Source organism: Microcebus murinus, chromosome 2 (genome assembly GCF_040939455.1).
Source record: "Microcebus murinus isolate Inina chromosome 2, M.murinus_Inina_mat1.0, whole genome shotgun sequence".
Classification (NCBI taxonomy): Eukaryota; Metazoa; Chordata; class Mammalia; order Primates; family Cheirogaleidae; genus Microcebus; species Microcebus murinus.
The window spans coordinates 17,378,261-17,398,089 of NC_134105.1; the positions used below are offsets into that span (position 1 = coordinate 17,378,261).

Genomic DNA, 19,829 nt, shown 5'->3' on the forward strand with positions numbered 1-19,829 from the left:
GGGGCGGAACAGTGCTGGATCAAACCGGTATTCTCCAGGCAGTGCGTGGACATTCCTGTCCACCTAACTGCCCGGCTCCAGGGCCCATGCTCTCACCCAGGGCTCTGTGAGACTGAGCCTGGGTGACACAGACACAGCTGTGTTGCTGCCCCCTCCTCCTGGTTACTGGAAGTGTCCTTCCAAGTGCAAGGGCCTGGGGCGGCAGGGCTGGGGGAGCAGATGAGGGTTCCAGTTGGTCCACATCCTCGCCAATGCTGGATATTGTCAGTCTTTTTAGTTCTAGCCTTTCTGGTAGAAGGAAACACTTTATTCTTTGAACCCTTTAGACTTTATTTATCTGCTCATTCCACATTTTTGTTCAGTCCTTACTCTATGCTAAGCAGCAGAGAGAACAGAGGTGAATAATCAGGGCCTGTTCTCTCACGGGCATGGGTGAGACAGCTGGGAATCCTGCTCTGCCCCTTCCCAGCTTTGTTAACCTTGGGCAAATTCATCTCACGGAGCCTCAGTTTCCTCATCGTAAGGTGGGGCTGATTACCTCAAAGGAATGTTGTGAAGATGAACAGGGAGAAAGTGTGTAGAAGGCCTGGCCAACACAGGTGCTCAATAAATGTTAGCTGCAATTGTCCTTATTCATTCCTTTGCCTGCTGGCTGACAAATGGTAACAGGCACCAAAGGTTTAAGAAAAATATGTGAGAGAAGAACTTAATAATAATAGCTAACATTTATTGAACATGTACTGTGTGCCAAGTACTGTTCTTAAGTGCCTTTTATAGATTACTATTAATACTAAAAATCCTATTGATTTCCATAATTTTGTATAAATTGAGAAAAGGCCAGTATGGTTTGATTTTCATGGCAAAATACATGGTCACAGTTTGTAGGAACCCAGTGGCTTCTAAGAGCATGATTCTAGAACCTCAGAGGTAGCAAGTTGGGAACTAATGAGATATACTTTACCTTTTTATGGCTTCTCGGTGACCTTCAGGTACCTGCCCCAGCCCTTTGCTCAGAACCTGAAGGCTGATGACTTAGTAAAGATGGAAACAAATGGGTTCTTGAAGAAAGATCAGTGTTTGGTGTAGTTGGAAGGGCCCTGGGTGAGTAGTTCCATACTTGGACTCTTGCGTTGGCAGGTGTGGTGGTAGGGAAGTTCTCTCCCCTCTCTGGGCCTCAGGGTCCCCACTTGTTTGGAATGCAGAACTCAGTGTATCACTTAGCTATTGCTGTGTAACAAACCACCCCAAAACTTAGTGGCTTAGAACAAAAAAACATTTATTATTTCTCATGAGTCTGCAGGGCTTGGCTGGGCTAACTCATGTGTTTGCAGTCAGCTGTCGGGTCACCTGGGGACTGGCTGGTCTGGGATGGCCTTGGCTGGATGACTTGGCTGTCTTTCTTGTGCACCTGACTTCTTCTCATGGCAGAAACAAAGTGCAAAACAACAGGTGGAAGTATGTGTAGCCTCTTAAGACCTAAGCACAGAACTGGCACAGCTCTGCATTCTGTCGGTCGGAGAAAGTTAGAAGGCCAGCCTGGACACAAAGCGTGAGGAGAGAGACTCCATCTCTTGACAGGGGCACCTGCTAAGTCACGTGGCCAAAGTCATGGCTACAGAGAGAGGGGGAGAATCAGGCACAATTTCGCATCTTACCACACTCAGATTCCTTCCCATTCTAACATCACTAAAATCAAGTATTAATAGCTCATGATGGATCATTATGGGAGAAAGAAGTTGCATTCCCAGCTTCTTAGGCCAGACTTTACTTTCCTAGGTTTGGGATAAATTAATCAGGTACCCAGTCACTATTGGTGCTGAGCTTAGCTTCTTTTGATCAAATGAACAGAACTAAAGGACATATTTTTACTCAGTCACACATGCTGCATTTATTGAGCACCACTGTGTGCCAGGTCCTGAGCTAAGCCCTGAGGAGGCACACTAGCCCCTGCTGGGTCCCTTAGGGCAGTGGACCCCAACCTTTTTGACACCAGGGACCGGTTTCATGGAAGACAATTTTTCTACCTGCTGGGGATGGTGGGGTGAGGCGTCATGGGGGTGTGGTGCAGAACTCAGGCAGTGAAGGGCAGCCCATTTCCTAATAGGCCACCAACAGGTAATAGGCCAGGTAATAGGCCATGGGCCAGGAGTTGGGGACACAGCCTAGAGTCCACAGACACATAAATCATTATAATGCAGCCTGCACCTGTGATCCTAGGACCACAGAGAAGGCATTCATGGGGCTCATTTTAACACAACACGAAAGGCCGCCCTACACTTTGGGCTTCCTTCAGCCCCACGCTGAGGCAGAACCGTGGGCCTCTGTTCAGACCTCATGCACATCAGGAAGCCTCAGGGCCCAACAGTCCCATCTAAACTCTGTGGCTCTGGAGTTAGCCCGGTCCAAACCCCTGTGGCGCTAAGCAGCTAGGAAATGAAAAAGTAGAACAAGGTGTCCAGAGCCATCCTGTGAATTTGATTATGTGTCCTGTGCTCTGGAACTGCCTCTGTCTGCTACTTGCTGCCGCGAACCAAGGCTACAGGTTCCTCGTGCACTTGCAAGCAACCGCAGCTTCGCTTCGGAGGGAGTTAAATCAACTTTCGTGTTTCCTGCAGCCCCTCCTCAGACAGACACCAGCTGGCAATTTTCCTTAAATACCAACTCATTTTTAAAAGGGGAAAAAATGTTGGTGGCATTGAAATAGATCACACTTTAAAATGCAGAGTAGCAGAGAGTCAGTTCAAATTATTCTCTTAATAGAGTTCTTCAGAGTGAGGAAGTGACGAGGGAACATAATCGCTTCTTTTGTCATTTGGGCAAAATCTAAGGACTGCAATCCATTTGTCTGCAAATGTGTCTCTTCAGTACAAATTGCAGCCAGCAATCCATTCCCAGGGTAAATGGTCTTTAATTAAAGTCAGTCCTTTGCCTTGGGTGGTTGGGGGCGGTGAGGGGCTTGAAGCCCAAGCTAATATAAATTTCTAACCCATCAAAAATAATAAAGAATGTATAATTTTTAAAATGACATTTCCTCCTTGATTTGATAAACAAGGAAAAGCCTTGTTTACAAGTAAAACTATTCTGCCTCTTATTCACGAATAAAAATGTTTGCAGTAAGGCCTCTGAGAAGCAGTAGAAGAATTTCCGTAGCAATCCTGGTAAAAATGCATCCTCAAGCATTGATTTTTGTAGCTGAAGTGCATTATGTGTTTTGCATGAGCTTTTGAAAGCTTAGATAAATGAGGTGGCTCAGAAAGCAGATAAAAAAAATGGGAGGAAATTATACCGATCCAAAAGAAGATAAATGTCCACTAATTCTCAGATTAACATTTTAGACTCCTGTGTTTTTATAGGGGAATTTTTGCAATGCTGATAATGTGAGATTGGTTTACAATGTCACATACCAGGTAGAATCAATGAAGCCCTGTTTGAGCTGACTTCTCAGAAAGAAAGTCAGCTTCACTCGGAAGGAAGTGGAGTTAACGCCACAACTTGATAGTACCCTGCCCCCCCCATTAGGTGCTAGCACTACTCCTAAGATGACATATTTTAAGGGTGACATTGACCCTCAAGGTCAGCTATATTGGTTTGCTCTCTCTGGGTTTCAAGAGACAGAAGCCAAGCCCATTTGGTTTAAGCCCAAAAGGAATTTACTAGATCACTTGACTGAAAGTCACTAGGATTAGACAGACTCTAGGCATAGCTTGATCCAGGTCTCAAATGAAAACCAGAACTCAGTCCTCCTCGGTCCTCTCCTTCCTTCCTCTATCTCTGGGGTCTTATTTTCTCTGAGTTGGCTTCATTCTCAGACCGGCCCTTCCTTCATGTTAGCAAGTTAGTACAGCAACTTCAGCCTCCTCCTACCAGTTTGTCTTTGCTGCGAAAGAGCTGGTGCCACTTTCAGTTTAAGTCTCAGGATTAGCTCTGGTAAGCTTTTATTGTGCCGATGGCTCTGACTGTCGCTAACTAATCCTCATGTCCAGAGGGATGAAAGATGTGGACTGGCCAAGGCTGAGGTCACATGATCATCCTCATTGCTGGAGGTCTAGACATTCCACCTCGAGCAGAGCATAGACTGGGAGCTGGGAAGGAGGGAAGGTCCCCTAGAAGGCGATTCAGGGACCTGTTAACTAGAAAAAAGATAGGTTGATGCTGGGCTGTGAAACCCTAGATTTCTACTATGTCAGCCTTTCATTCCTCCCTTCAAAAAATAACCTGAGCACTCACAACAGGCCTCGGACTGAGTGCAGGGGTTCCTGTGGCAGACGGGAGGGTCCAGGCTCTGCCCTCAGAGAGCTTCTAGCCTGTCGTATGCCAGGGCTTGACCATGCCCTTGTCTTCCAGCCAACTGGTTGTTTTTACTGAGCTCCTGCTGTGTGCCGAAGCCTGGAAACAGAAAAATGAGGAAAACCAGGGCCTTGCCCTCAAGCAGTATGGTGTCGAATAACGATGGTGGTGTCCAGGAGCCGAAGGCACCAGGGACATTAACACTTCACGGTCACTCTCCATCTGCTCATTTTATTAGTTAGGATTGGATTCTGCTGGAACTAATGGAAAACTAAAAATAACATTGACTTAACCAAAATAGAAGTTTATTTCTCACTTACAAATCCAGGTAGTCAGTCTAGGAATGGAGTAGAGACTCCGCCATCATCAGGGACTCAGATTCCACCATTTCTCCTCAGTAGTGGCTTCTACCTTGTGGTCCAAGGTGGCTGCTCTGGCTGTGGTCATTGCATCCACATTCCAGCCACCAGGAAGGGAAAACGAGGAAGAGAAGAGAACGTCCCTTCCCTTTAAACATATTTTCCAGAAGTTGCATATACGACTTCAGCTGACATCCCATTGACCAGAACTTGATCACATGCCTACTCCTAGCTGCAAGGGAGGCTAGGATATGTAGTTTTTATGCTCATGGCCAGGTGCTCAGCTAAAATTGTAGCTTCTGTTTCCATAGAAATCAAAGAATGAATATTGGGGGACAGCTAGCAAACTTGGCCGCACTCATACTGTTTGCTGTGCCCAACAGATCCCTGTCCTTTCTTCTGTATGTCTCTCAAATTCATTTTAAACACCAAGCTTACAAAATGCCTCCTCCTTGGAGCCTCCTTGGTTTTAACCCCAATTGGAATCAGTAGCTCTACCCTTTTTTAACTTTCAACTATATTGAAATATAATTTAATACAATAAAATATATTTCAACACTACCAAAATCAAGATACAAGAGCATTTTTACCTCTGAAAGTTCTCTCATGCCCTTTGCAGTCAGTCCTTCCCCAGCTTCTGCCCCAGGCGGTCACTGATCTGCTTTCTGTCACTCTATAATTAGTTTGAACCTTGCAGAATTTCTTAGAATCACACAGTGCATACTCTCTTGCGTCTGGTTCTTTCACTTAGCGTGATGATTTTGTGGTTCATCCATGTTGTTGAATCACCAGTTGCTCCTTTTTATTGCCAAGTTGTGTTCCATTGTGTGGGTATACCACAGTTTGTTTTTTCCCTTCTCCAGTTGCTGGACTTTGGGGTTGTTTCCAGTTTGGGTCTATTATGAGTAGTGCTGCTTTGAACATTCATGTACAAGTTTTTGTGTGGATTTATGCTTTCAGTTTTCTTATGTATATACCTAGGAGTGGGATTGTTGAGTCCTGTGTTAATTGTATGTTTAACTTTGTAAGAAACTGCTAAGCTGTCTCTTTCAAAGTGGATGTACCGTTTTCCATTCTCACCAGCAGGGTTTGAGAGTTCCAGTTGCTCTACATCCTTTCCAATGCTTGGTTTAATCAGCCTTTTTTTAAAAAAAGCTATTCTAGTGGATGTGTTGATATCTTGCTGTAGCTTTATTTACACACACATGCACTGACTCTCTCTCTCTCTCCCCCCCCCTCCCTCCCTCCCTCTTCCCATTTCCCTTTCCTTGTACACAGTTACATCAAAATATTGGCTATTCAGAGTATAACATCATGATGTCTGTGTACATGCTCTTCATGGCTGATCCTCCTATAGTATGATTTCCTTCCCTTTCCTACATAATTACTTGTTTTCTCTGGAGTTAATAATTGACCTGTTTGTTTGATGCTGAGTTTGTGATGTTTGTCACTCCTTATCTCCACATTCTCCCCTGCTTGTGCAAATCTCCCGTCGTGTTCAAATGCAGTAGGCACTGCATCCATGTCATCCTCTGGAAGAAGTCTCTCCCAGAGCCGCCCGACCTGCTCTGCTCTGGAGTGTCGATCCCCACGCCTACTGCACAGCTCCTGTCTCTGGGGATCTTTTTACCACTCTGTTGGGGTTTTTTTTGTTTTGTTTTGTGGACATATAATTTATATACCATAAAAGTCACCCATTTTAAGTGTACCATTCAACAAATTTTAGTATATTTACAGAGTTGTGTAAACATCATCACAATCTAATTTTAGAATATTTCCGTCACCTAAAAGGAGACCTTGCGCCCATATACAGGCACTTCCCATTCCCACCCCCAGCCCCAGGCAGCCACTCCTCGACTCTCTGTCTCCGTGCATTTGCCTCTTTCGGATGTTTTATAAAAATGAAACCATATAATCTATATTCTTTTGTATCTGGCTTCTGTCACTGAGAATAATTTTTTTAAGGTTCATCCATTTTGCAGCATCCATCAGTATTTCATTTCTTTTTATTGCCGAATAATATTTCATTAAGGATCTACCACATTTTATTTGTCCATTCATCAGTTGATGGACATTTGGTTTGTCTTGACTATTTGGCTACTACAAGTAATGCTGCTGTGAACATTGTATACAAACTTTTATATGAACATATATTTTTATTTCTCTTGGGCATGTATTTTCAGGAGTGGAACTGCTAGGTCATATTGGACCTCTGCATTGAACTTTTTGAGGAACTGCCAAATTGTTTTCTAAAAAGACTCTACCATTTTAAATTCCCATCAGTAATGTGTGAGGGGTCCCACTTCTACACATCCTTGTGAAAACTTATTATTATCTGTCTTTTTTTATTATAGCATGTGAAGTGTTAGCATAATGGCTTTGATTTGCATTTACCTACTGTCTAATGATGTTGGAACATCTTTTCATGTACTTATTGACCCTTTGTATATTTTCTTTGGAGAAATGTATATTCAAATCCTTTGCCCATATTTTAATTGGGTAATTTGTCTTTTTATTGTTGAGTTGTAAGAGTTCATTATATATTCTAGATATGAGTCCTTATGGAATATATAATTTGCAAATATTTTCTTCCATTCTTCACTTTCTTGATAGTATAGTTTTCAGCACAAAAGTTTTTAATTTGATATAGTCCAATTTATCTGTTTTTTCTTTTGTTACTTGTGTGTTTGATACTTTATTACTTTGTTTCTTTGATATAAGAAATAATTGCCTAACCCAAAATCTTAAAGATAATTCCTATGTTTTCTTCTAAAAGTGTTATAGTTTTAGCTGTTACTTTTAGGACTATGACCCATTTTGAGTTTATTTTTGTATGAGATAGGACTCTAATTTCATTCTTTTACATGTGGATCCAGTTGTCCCAACATAAGTGTTTTGGTTTTGTTTTTTTTTTTTTTTTTGAGACAGAGTCTCACTGTTGCCAGGGCCAGAGTGCTGTGGCATCAGCCTGGCTCACAGCAACCTCAGACTCCTGGGCTCAAGCAATCCTCCTGCCTCAGCCTCCCAAGTAACTGTGACTACAGGCATGCACCACCATGCCTAACTAATTTTTTATATATATTTTTAGTTGTCCAACTAATTTGTTTCTATTTTTTTTTTTTTTTTTAGTAGAGATGGGGTCTCACTCTTGCTCAGGCTGGTCTCTACCTCCTGCGCTCAAACAATCTGCCCACTTTGGCCTCCTAGAGTGCTAGGATTACAGGCGTGAGCCACCACGCCCAGCCCAACATAAGTTTGTGAAGACTATTTTTTCCCCATTGAGTTGTCTTAGTCTCCTTATCAAAAAATTAGTTGACCATAAAGCAAAATATTATTTCTGGACTCTCAATTCCATTGATCTGTATGTCTGTTATTATGCCAATATTACATTGCCTTGATTATTGTAGTTTTGTAGTTTTTAAAACAGGAAATGTGAGTCTTCCACCTTTGTCCTTTGTCAAGATTGTTTTGGCTATTCTGGAACCCTTGTATTTCCATATGAATTTCAGAATAAGCTTGTCAACTTCTGCAAAAAAAAGTCAGCTGGGATTTTTATAGGGATTACATTAAATCTATAGATCAATTTTCAGTGTATTGCCATCTTAATGATATTAAGTCTTCTAATCCATGAATATGCAATGTCTTTCCATCTCATTAGATCTTTTAAAAATTTTTTCAACAATGCTTTCTAGTTATAAGTGTACAAGTCTTACAATGATTTTGTTACATTTGTACTTAAGTATTTTATTCTTTTGGACGCTACTGTAAATGGAATTGTTTTCTTAATTTCGTTTTCAGAATTTTTATTGCTAGTGTATAAAAATATAATTGCTGTATCCTATGACTTTGCTGAACTCATCTGTTAGTTCTAATAATGTTTTAGTAGATTCCTTAGGATTTTTTACACATAAGATATGTCATTTGCAAACAGAAATCATTTTACTTCTTTCTTTCAAATGTAGATGCCTTTTATTTCTCTCTTGCACCTAATTGCCCTGTCTAGAACCTGCGGTACTGTGTTAAATAGAAGCAGACATCCTTGTTTGTTCCTGATCCCCAGGGAAAGCCTTCAGCCTTTCTCCATTAAGTATGGTGTTAGCAGTGAGTCTGTCTTGTTTTGGGGCCCCCATTGGATGGATCCCTTTTCTTTCTCTTTTTTGGTTGGCTCCATCCAGTAGCGTCCTGGAAAAGGGTGCATGTAGGAGGAATAAAATATTTGAAATCGGAAACTCTGTAGCCTACTCTCATGCTTAATTGATAATTAGGCTGAATAAAGAATTATAGGATGGAAGTCATTCTCCCTCAGAATTTTTAAATTGATCTATTTTTTCTAGCTCCTGACATTGCTGACGCAAACCCTGATGCCATTTTGATACCTGATCGTTTATATGTGACCTGTCATTTCTCTGGAAGCTTATAGGACCTCCTCTTTGTCCTCAATCTGAAATTTCATGATGATGTGTCTTAGTGTGGGTTTCTTTTCATCCATTGTGCTGAGAAACTTAGTGGATCTTTTGAGTCTGGAAATCCATGCCTTCAGTTCTGGGACATGTTCTCGAATAATTTCTTTGATTATTTTCTTCCCTCCAGTTTTTTCCATTTCTGGAATTCCTACAGTTTGGATGTAAGACCTGGATGTGGTCCTGTAATTTTCTTATCATTTCTCTTCTATTTTATATCTCTTTATTTTCAGTTCTACTCCAGGAAATTTCCTCATGTTTATCTTCGAACTCTCCCATTGAGTTTGCCATTTCTGCTGTCAGACTGTGTATTAATTTGCAAGAGCTCCATTTTATTTTGTGAATGTTTTTTTTTGTGCATCCTCTTCTTGTCTCATGGATGTATCATTTTCTTTTGTCTCACTGAGCTATTGTTTTTGAAGTGTCCTTCCTCTACAGAGTCTCTTTGTCCTCCAAGTTACTCTTCCTGTGTGTTCTTTTATTTGTATGTCTGTCTCTTACATTAGTTCTCACTCCAACGTCTGTGGCCCCTGGGCTGTCTTCATGTTAAATGTGGGGCAGAAAGCAAGATGGTTGGGGCTCCCTGTGGGGAGTGGGCTCCACTGATGGATGCCTTGTGGCAGGATGACCCAGCCAGGGCACTGCTGGTGTGGGTCTGCTATCCAGGGCTGGGGTGAGTCTGCATAGAAGATGCTTCTATTCTCCCACCTGGAGAATGGACTCCTGAAGGCAGCCTTCTGAGATCCAGGTGGACAAGAATGACAAAGTGGGACAGTCCAAAAACCTTTACTTAACCTCTCTGCTCTCAGAATGGTCCCCTCTGCCTCTGCTGAGCATCCCACAGTTCAGTGGCCCTCTGTCTTATCCTTCCTGAGACTCTACCTCTAGTTTTCCGCAGGGATGAGAGGGGTACATTTTCTTGGCAGAGGTAGGACAAGGATCTAGGGATCTTACTGCCTTTTAAGCTGACTTTCAACAAAGCCTCTCATTCCAGCCCCAGGGACACCTGGTGTTGCCACCAATCCTAGAGCCTTTGGGGCCTTCTAGTGCAAACCTGAGTGCTTGTTTCCTTGCATCATCATGACCTAGGATTCTGCTTTCTTGGCTTTTCTTTTTCTTTTCTCTCATTCTGTCACTCAGGCTGGAGTGCGGTGGCATCATAGCTCACCGCAACCTCAAACTCCTAGGCTCAAGTGATCCTCCTGCCTCAGCCTCTCAAGTAGCTGGGACTATAGGTGCACACATCTGGCTAAGTTTTTCTATTTTTATGTAGAGATGGGGCTGGAGTTGGAGGTGGTCTCGAGCTTGCCCAAACTGTTCTTGAAACTTATGACCTCAAGCCATCCTCTTGCTTTGGCCTCCCAAAGTGCTAGGATTACAGGTGTGAGCCACCAGGCTCAGCCTTATCTTGGCTTTTCTAAGTCAGTGCTACAACTTGCTCTGCTTTCCAGCTGTCAAACTTTGTTACTATCATCTTCCACCCTGGTTGTTCTATCTTTGTGGATTGATACAGTCTTTTTTTTTTTTTTTTTTTTTTTTGAGACAGAGTCTCGCTTTGCTGCCCAGGCTAGAGTGAGTGCCGTGGCGTCAGCCTAGCTCACAGCAACCTCAAACTCCTGGGCTCAAGCAATCCTGCTGCCTCAGCCTCCCGAGTAGCTGGGACTACAGGCATGTGCCACCATGCCTGGCTAATTTTTTCTATATATATATTAGTTGGCCAATTAATTTCTTTCTATTTATAGTAGAGACAAGGTCTCACTCTTGCTCAGGCTGGTTTCGAACTCCTGACCTCAAGCAATCCGCCAGCCTCGGCCTCCCAGAGTGCTGTGCTAGGATTACAGGCGTGAGCCACTGCACCCGGCCAATTGATACATTCTTTTAAAAAATTTTGGTATTGTTGTTTTAGTGGAGTTTATCAGGGAAATAGAGGCTAATGTATCTATTCTACTCACCATCTCTAACCACAGTCTCTGGCACTTGGGTTTGGTTTCCTGAGCCTCATGATCATCATCTGTAAAACAAGACAAGTGATCGCTGTCCTGCTATCTGCCCAGGAGCCTTGGTGAAGATCAGATGAGTTTTTGTGTAAAGATTTACTGTTCAAACTGCAGGGTGCATGACCCTCCATTCTAGGTGATACTTGGGTTGAGGGTGGAGGGTACCTTCTAGAGGCCAGAGCTGGAGAAAAAGCTGACCCAAGCTGAGGGATATAGCATCATTTACCTGTTGCCACAAAAGTCCTGCATAACAAACAAACACAAACCTCATTGGCACGAAGCAGTAAGTGTGTGGGTAATTCAGGAGTCTTTGGGACTCAGCTGATCCAGGCTGGGCAGGCTCGGAGATTGTGCAGAGATCTTGGCTGGGCTTACCTGGTGTCTGGGACAGCTGACTGTCGGCTGATCTAGGGCACCTGTGGCTGGGACAACTGGGCCAACTCAGTTCTGCTCCACGGTCTCCTTTTCAGCTCTGGCCCAGGTGTGCTCTCATGGAGGTGGCAATGGGGCAAGAATGCTAGTACCGTTTCAAGCCTCTGTGCACGTCACATTTGCTATCATTGGCTGAAGTTAGCCCCACGTGCCTGAGCCCAGGAGAAGAGGACAGGGCGAGACACCCTACTCAGTAGCAGAGGGCATGAATGCAGGAAGGGGTAAGAGATTAGGACCATTGGTGCCAAATCTCCACCATGGGTGCCTAGGTGTGGCTCTGGAGCAGAGCGCCCCCTTGCCCATGATTTTTTTTCCTGCCAAACCCAGAATATTTTGCCTAAGGAAACTGGGGTTCTGTCACCCTGATTTGCATTCATTTGAAGAAGTCACTCCTTTACTTACTTCTCAGAAAAAATGCTGCCAATCTCTAAAACAATCAGAAATGATCACTCTGATAGAGCGATGCACTCCCCAGGCCCAGGCCGGGGCTGTAGATCACAGGCAGCTGATTAAATCCACTTAATTATTTGATTCAATCAGAAGTTGGCTTAATTATTTTCTTGCTTCTCACCTCTTTTGAATCTATTCTGGAAACTGATTATGTCTTTAACACTAGCCCAGAGATAAGCGTTTCAATTGGGAAATGTAATTAGCCAAGGAAAGTGAACATGGGAGCTGTCTTTTGTCAAAGCACCATTAAAACCCAACTCTGGTCAATACCAGTGTGGGGTGAAGACAAAGGGCGCAGTTTGCGCCTCCCGTGACTGGAGGGGGAGGCCCAGCAGGAGATGGGGAAATAGGCGTCTTGGGATCTTGGCGAAAGGAAGCTCATTCACTATCCGCGTTCATCCATTCATTCGTAAGGTCTTTCTAGGCCAGTTCTGGGCTGGATGCTAGAGATGCAGAGGTGAACTGGCCAAGTCCCCGGCCCCACAGGAGTTCTCATCCTGGAGGAGGGATCCACACATAGTGATGAGGTCCGAACGCTGTGGCACAGAGGGAGGAGCCCCTGACTCCACTGGAACTTCACAGAACGGTGGCTGTGAGCTGGGCTGTGAAGAAGGGGCTGTTGCTTCCCGGGCAGAGCAGGCAGGTGAGGGCAGTTGGGTCGCGGGCACGGGGTGGGAGTGCAGGGGGCACTGGAGCAAGGCTGCCACGGGCTTTGCGGGCCATCCCAGGGCCTCTCAGAACAGAGTGTGCAGCGTGGGTGGCCTTGGGCTTCCCGCCTCTCTCTTCAGTTCCTTTCTTCCCCTGATGCTTCTGCTTTGCCCTCTAGACAGCTGAGGATTCTCCTAAAGCGTCTGTTCTAATGGAAGTTGACAGTGCCTAACTTTTGAGGGAAACGGAACCATCCAGAAAGCTGGGGGTGGACTCAGGACAATTGAGAACAACAGATGTGCATGTTAGAGCTGAGGACTGGGGGTGGGGCAAGGAGGGCATTTAGGGCAGAAGGGACAGCCTGGGCAGATGCTTGGTGGTATGGCATGTTGAGTTGGGTTTGACTGTAGCATGAAATGAAAGGTGGGCAATGAGCTGCCCAGCTGGGCAGGGCATTTTTGATGGCAGTGCACACCAGCTCCTTGGCCTTGGCCTCTGTGATGGGGACGGCAGGAGCGGGCCCCTTCACACTGCCGGGCTGCAGCTGCTGCTTCAGCCCCTCTCCTGCAAGCCTTTGCTTTCTCAGAAGCTGCAGGTGCTCAGGGCAGTGGTCTCTGGTTTACTTGGATCTCCGCCTGAGACCACGGCCTGTCTGAAATGTAGTGGGGTAGAAAGGTTACCTGGCCAGTTGGCTCCTGCACCTGGGGAGAGGGAGGGAAGACACTCCCCACACCTGCCTGCAGGGCCAAGGAAAGGTTGAGCCGGCACACCTGCACCGCCTGGTTCCTATTCACCTTAACCCTTAGCCATCCTTACAAGGGAGAATTCGGCCAAGGGTGGCTGTGCGCTAGCTAACAGAAGTGGCCAGGCCCTGCCTCCGAGAAATACTGTGGTCTACCAGATCCTGCCCTGTGTGATCCATGTACACATGCTTTTTAATGGAGTGGCAACCAGCATTTGTGTAATTTTATATTCTGCTTTTTTGGTTGGTAGGATCTCATTGAAGACTCTTTTTCTGCCTTCCCCAGGTGGGACCTTTCTTGCTTGTGAGGCTGGTGGAGGGAAAGAGTCCCAACACTCCAGGTGTTCAGGCCATGGTTCCTGCTTATTTGCTGTGCCACCTCAAGTTGCTTAACTTATTTGAGCCTCAGTTTTGTCACCTGGAAATGGACATAATACAACCAACCACCTATGCTGTAGTGTTGTTATGAAGATTAAGTATAAAATTCTCAGTTTGGTACTTGCAGTTAAAATTAAACAAGTGATCAGGACTATTTTGGAGGCTGCTAGATCCAGCTCAGATTACTGCCTAGTAGACTAGCTGGGTGACCTTTGGCTCCAGTCATTTAATCTCTGTGAGCCTCAGTTTCCTCCTCTGTAAAATAGGAATAAAGACACCCCTCAGGGTGGGCATAAGGAACATGCAGGTTAACTGTCATGTGTGGAAAGACACTGGGAATGGATGCCTTATGTCCTTATTGCAGTCCAGGACATTGATGGTTTTTACTGTGTCAGGTGATCTGAGAACTTGCATGCCAATAGCAAGAGCAGGACAGCAGGAAGGGAGGCAAGAGCCTGGGAGGTAGAGGAGGGCATCGTCAGCCCCATCCCTCCCAGAGGATGGGACAGTGGGTGACATGTGCAAAAGGCGGTGGCCTTGCCCCAACTCCAGGTTCCAGAGGCCGTGGGTGAGCATTCTCCATGCCCACCCCTGATCCGTGGCAGGGGGACCACCTCAGCAGAAGGACAGGGAATGACTGGGGTCCTGTGAGAGTTGCCAAAGGCCAGAGACAGCTCATCACGTCACATGTCACTCATGCCCTCCTCCTGCCCCACTATGTGGTCTCACCCCCAGTCCTGGGCTGGGAGTGTGGGGTGCCCAGGAGTTGGGGAAGGCTGATCCTCTGCCACCCCTGCTCGCTGCCAGCGGGCAGGCAGATCACGTAACCACAGCAGGTTTTAGATCTCCAAAGGCAACATGCACTGCGAGCACAGAGCCTGGCAGAGGACAGCAGTGCGGGAGCGTGTGGGGGCTGCGCAGGGACATGACAGCGTTTTGATAACAGTCCGCCTGATGTGTCTGAAGAATCAGGTGTGCATCTTCCTGGCAGGGAATGCAATTTCCTGTTAATGAGTTGTGAGAGGTTGGAGCAAGTTATCAAAAGGAGGCTGGGCTGACTCCTTCCCAGGGGAGCTGCCAGGAGCTAGAAGCCAGGCCCCAGCTTCCTCCCTCAGGGGTCTCAGCTATTTGGGGAGCATCTCTCCCTTGGGGTGGAACTGAAGCCCGAAGTGAGAGCCTCCAGTCTGGGTCAGGATGGGCTGGTGGACCTTGACTGCTTGCCCGGAGCTTCTCTGGCCCTTGGCTGCAGCCCTCTGCCTCAGCAGGTAGTCCAGAATCCCCTCTCCACAGCAGCAATGGCATCTCTGTGGTTCTTACCTGCTTGCAAAGCATCACTCACATTTGTCCTTTTTCGTGTCTCACAGTGAGACACCGAGGCTCAGAGAGGTGAAGCAGGGTGCCCAAGGCCATTCACTCCTGGGTGTATTTGGTCAAGGTAATGCTACCTGCTGTAACAGGTACCCAGAGACTGGTAGATTGAGGCAACGGCCTTTCTTTCTTCCTCTTGTAAAGTGAAATTGATGGTGGGGGCAGCTGTGCTCCTTACAGAGTCTCAGGGACCCAAGGTGATGGCACCACCATCTTCAGGTTGTGACTGCTAAGGTCACCATGGCCTTGGAGGATCCCATGGGTGGATTTTGTGGAGCTTATGCCCACATCCCATTGGCCAGAACTCGGTCCTGCAGCCCCACCTAAACGCAGCAGAGCTGGGAGATGCAGTCCCTGCCTGGGCAGCCATCTGCCCACAACAGCTCTGCCCCAAGGAGGGGAGGAGAGCAGAACCTTTGCTGTGCTTGGTAGAGGGTGTTTCCCTCAAACAAAGGCTGGGGACCCCAGATGAGTGTTCTTGGTGGCACCTAAGAGTCCACAAGTGCACATGGTATGAGGCCAGGATAAAGATGCACTGGACTCTGTGAAGAGCCCGGACCCGCAAACCCTGTTCTCGTCTTCTCTGCAGCCTCCCTCCTGCTCCTTAGTTAGCTTCTCATCTCGCCGCTGCTCATGGGCCCAGCCCCGCTGGTGCCCCTCCATGGCTCCCCTTAGCCTGGATCCACAGTGCTCCCCAGGAGGGCTCTAGCTGAGCTGGCGGTGTTGCCTCTCCTGTCCCCACTCCACATACCTGCACAGGTCCCTGACCAACTTTTCACCTCAGGGCCTTTGCACATGCTGTGTCCTCTGCCTGGATTATGCTTCCTCCAACTCCCCACCCTGCAGACTTCTGCTCATCCTCCCTGATCCAAATCAAAAGCCACCTATGAGGCTCGCTCAGCAGAGGCAGCTGCTCAGCCAGCATTTGTTGAGAGTTTACTATATATCAGGCACTGTGATAAAGCCTTCCTGCGAGTTAACTCATTTCTCTCCCAAGCCTGTGAACTGGGCATCCCGTTTTATAGATGAGGAACCTGGGTCTCTGAGAGGTGCAGGAACTTGTGTGAGGTCACACGGCTAGTAAGAAGCAAAGTCAAATTCCAAACCCGGGTCCCTGTGGCTCACAGCTGAGCCTTAGCAACTGCACAAACTTCCACCTATTATTAGCACCTGTCATGAGGCATCAGAGCTCTTCATTCTCCGGCTGTTTCACTGTGGATTTGCTTACTGCCTCTCTGAGAAAGCAGCAGCAGTTTCCCCGAGGGTCAGGTCTGATCCACCCTGGGGTCTCCCTTGCCACTGCCCCCAGCCACCAAGGCCACGGTTTGGGTGGTGATTTTCTCTCAGATAAATCCCTTGCCCTCTGAGAACCAGAAAGAAAAATTCCTCAGATTATTGTCTGCCCTAATCCCCTCCCTGCTTGCCTGTCAGTTTTTGAAAGTTACTCTGAAACCATTTGAAAATGATCTGAGAGGCATAGACCGGCCTTCTCCATGCATGATTAAGGACGATGGCTTTTTAATGATTTGAGCCGTGCCTTCCGTGGATTGACAAAAATGGATTACCATATATTTCTGAAAACTGTGCTGCCAAAATCAGATTTTTTTTTTTTCAGTTTCCTTTTTCCCAAAAACCTTTGCTGAGAATGACAAATACTCGTGGCTTTAATTGTTCAGTCACACAAGGGTGGTGCCTCCTGAGTTCCGAGAACTGCTCTCGCCAGGAAAGCCTTGAAATGCTCCCGGGGTTCGATCTTTGGGAAATTGAACCGTGTGTTTTCTCTGAAGCGGAGAGCTGTCTTCCAGGCCGTGGCACGTTTGCTGCATTTGTGAGTTGTTTTGGCCCCGAGATCTACAGCAGAGGCAGCTCTCGCCCAGGAAGCACGCTCAGGGCTGCCACGGCCAGGAGGAGGTCTGGGTGGGCTGTGAGCAGTGGGCATGGGCAAGTGGGGAGGGCACTCTCCCCTGCCCCTCCTGCACCCGTCACCTCATCCAAGCCACCACCTCTTCCAGGGGTATTACTGGCACCTTTCGGCAGAGGCAGACCCCCTGCTGGCTCAGAGAGGTTAAGTCACCTGGGTGTGGGCACAAGGCTTGGACTAGAAGCCTGTGCTTCAGCCACTATCACTGCTGCCTCTGAAAAAAATCAAATGAAAGGCAACTCACAGGCACCCCCTGCAGCCCATTTACTATACATTTAAAGGAAAAAAAATAAATAAATAAAAACACCCCATTGTGCATCTCCTAGCAGCAGTTGCTGCAGTAACGTGCATTGTCCCTACTTCACAGAGGAGGTTCACAGGGTAAAGTAGCTGACAGAAGTCACACAGCCAGTAACAGGCAAAGGAAGATTTGATTCTAAGTCTACCTGATTCCAAAGCAACCACCTTTCCTTGTCCTTTGCAGGAAATCCATCCCGGGCCCATCCAATCCCTCCTCCTCTGTTAGGTGGTCAGCACCAGTGAGGCTGGCAGCCTTTCGTGGAAAATGTGTTTGAGTATCTTTCCAGTTAAGGAGAGGAGGTAGAGTGGCCTCTATTAGATTCTGGAAGGGCCTATGAGCCAAAGAAAGGGAAGACCCCTGGTCTGTGGAGGAGGGTGAACTGGTCCCCTCCTCCTCACCGGATGCTGGAGATGGGTCTCCCAAGGGTCTGATGGAAAGGGCCACCTGGTCCGGCCTCTGGTCATGCTTGCTCTGGGCTCTGTCTCAGTTCTCTCTCTGGTTTAATTCGGTGCACGTTTACTCAGAACCTGCCATGCACATGGCATCGTGCTAGGCCCTTTGATGGCTCTAAAGATGAATCTGGCAGGATCTCTGCCTTCCAGGCTCCTCTGTCAGAGAAAGAGACCAACACAGACCCTCCTGTGAGACAGCCGGGGCTGGGGGAGCAGCAGGGAGCCCAGAATGCAGAGGCAGGAAGAGCACCTACCCTCCAAGGGGAGCTGGGAGGTTTGGCGGTGGCAGTGGTGCCAGGCTGGTCTGTGTATTGTGAGGCTCCTACAGGGGGTGCTCAGGCTGCCCAGGGAGAGGCAGTACGTGCTGCAAAGGGGACCTTACTCCAGCCTAGAGGTGAGAGGTAGGGGCAGGCCATGCTGTGGGGCCCTGAGAAGGTGGCCGGGGGTCTTGAGGCCAAGGGCACTTCCTTGGGGCCCCTGTACCAGGCACAGTCCCCAAAGCTGGGCAGGAGCAGGATGGCACAACAGCGAAGGGCAGAGCCACCAAGGCAGATGGCCTGAGATGAGTCCTGGCTCCCTGTTCATCAATCTTGGGAATTTACAAGATTCTCTAAGCCTTGGTTTCCCTGCCTATAAAACAGGGGCAGGAATTGTACTCTCCTCATCAGGTTGTTGTGAGACTTAAAAGGTCTTCTTGGCCGAGCACGGTGGCTCATGCCTGTAATCCTAGCACTCTGGGAGGCTGAGGCAGGAGGATCACTTGAGCTCAAGAGTTTGAGACCAGCCAGAACAAGAGTGAGACCCTATCTCTACCAAACAGAAAGAAAATCTAAAATTCTTTAAAATTAAGTATAAAATAAAAATTTAAAAAAAGAATAAAAGATATCTTCCTCCACTCAGGCTTGGCAACTGCCAGCTGGGGCAGGTGCTGTGTCCAGCGTTGTTTGTGATCTTTAGCCCTCAGGACACTTTGCAAGGTGGAGGCATTGCTGCCCCCACTGTACAGATGAGGAAACTGAGGCAGCTAGTAAGTGGTGGATCCAAACTTTGGTCTTTGTTGTGGCTCCAGGGCTCAGCCTTTTCTACTGGTCCATTGCCTGCAGCTCAGCCATCCCAGCAACTAGAAGGACCTTCCCCAGGGGCTTCGCTCCGTACCAGGTACTGCCTCTGCCAATTCTGTGTTCCTTGAGGGAATGGAGCATCTTTGATTTCCTTTCTTTTCCCCCTTCCAACAATCATCCTTCATCTTGTTATCAGGGCCACACATCTGCGCCTCTTGGCTCTGGTCCACAGGCCGTGTTTGCCGTGGTCAATGCAAGGCTCTGTGTGGCCACAATGTATACCCAAGAAAGCATTGTGACCCGTGCCCACAGGCCCAAGAGGCCCTGGCTCTGTCAAACGCAGCTGGCGGTTCCCCCAGAGGGGCCGAGGTGAGGTCACGTGGTCTGAAAGGTAGTTTCTGGTCACGGCTCTGCCCTCAGCTGTGTGACTTTGGCGGTATCACTGCAGCATTTGGAGCTGCAATTTCTCCATGTGCCCTTTCCTTCTCTCGGAAGAGATAAAAGCAGTTCAGAGCTTGCTCTGCAGCATGGTCGGAGGGTTTTTAAACACAGGTATCCAGGTTGCTTTAAATAAGAGCACCTGCAGCTCTTGTTTAAAAACAACCAAAATATTAGCATTTTATAAACACACTATGTTTTCCAACGGGAAGTCGTGTCCAGCGTCCTATTTCGGTGAACCATGTCTGGCTGTTTGTCACAGGGAACCTCATCCAGCAGCCGGCCCCCAGCAAACATTCCCCAGCCTCAGTGGCAGCAGTTTGGGATGGGCGGAGGAAGCCGTCAGTTCCGCCAAGACCCTGCGGTCAGCGGCTGTCCATTTTGCCCTCCAACAGGGATTTTCTCGGTAGCTGGCCACTGCTGTGTGTGTCGCGCTTCTCCAGGGTCAGGAGGCCTGGTAAGGTGCTAGAGATCCCCAAGAGAGTGCTGTCGGCTTTTCCACTAGCCATTCATTTATTCAACAGCCACTTGTCCC

The 19,829-nt window shown here is 47.2% G+C and overlaps 1 protein-coding gene and 1 long non-coding RNA gene across 3 annotated transcripts in view; both read left to right on the plus strand.

The window, feature by feature from the left end:
* The window catches only part of MAN1C1 (mannosidase alpha class 1C member 1), a 134,238-nt gene that overhangs the window by 74,442 nt on the left and 39,967 nt on the right, over window positions 1–19,829 (plus strand). The gene's annotated exons all lie outside the window — the stretch shown is intronic.
* The window catches only part of LOC105863438 (uncharacterized), a 47,161-nt gene that overhangs the window by 19,327 nt on the left and 8,005 nt on the right, over window positions 1–19,829 (plus strand). Inside the window, exon 1 of the long non-coding RNA XR_012913515.1 lies at window positions 1–19,751. This exon is cut by the window's left edge and continues 19,327 nt beyond it. This is a non-coding gene — a long non-coding RNA (uncharacterized LOC105863438). The remainder of the gene's footprint in view (window positions 19,752–19,829) is intronic.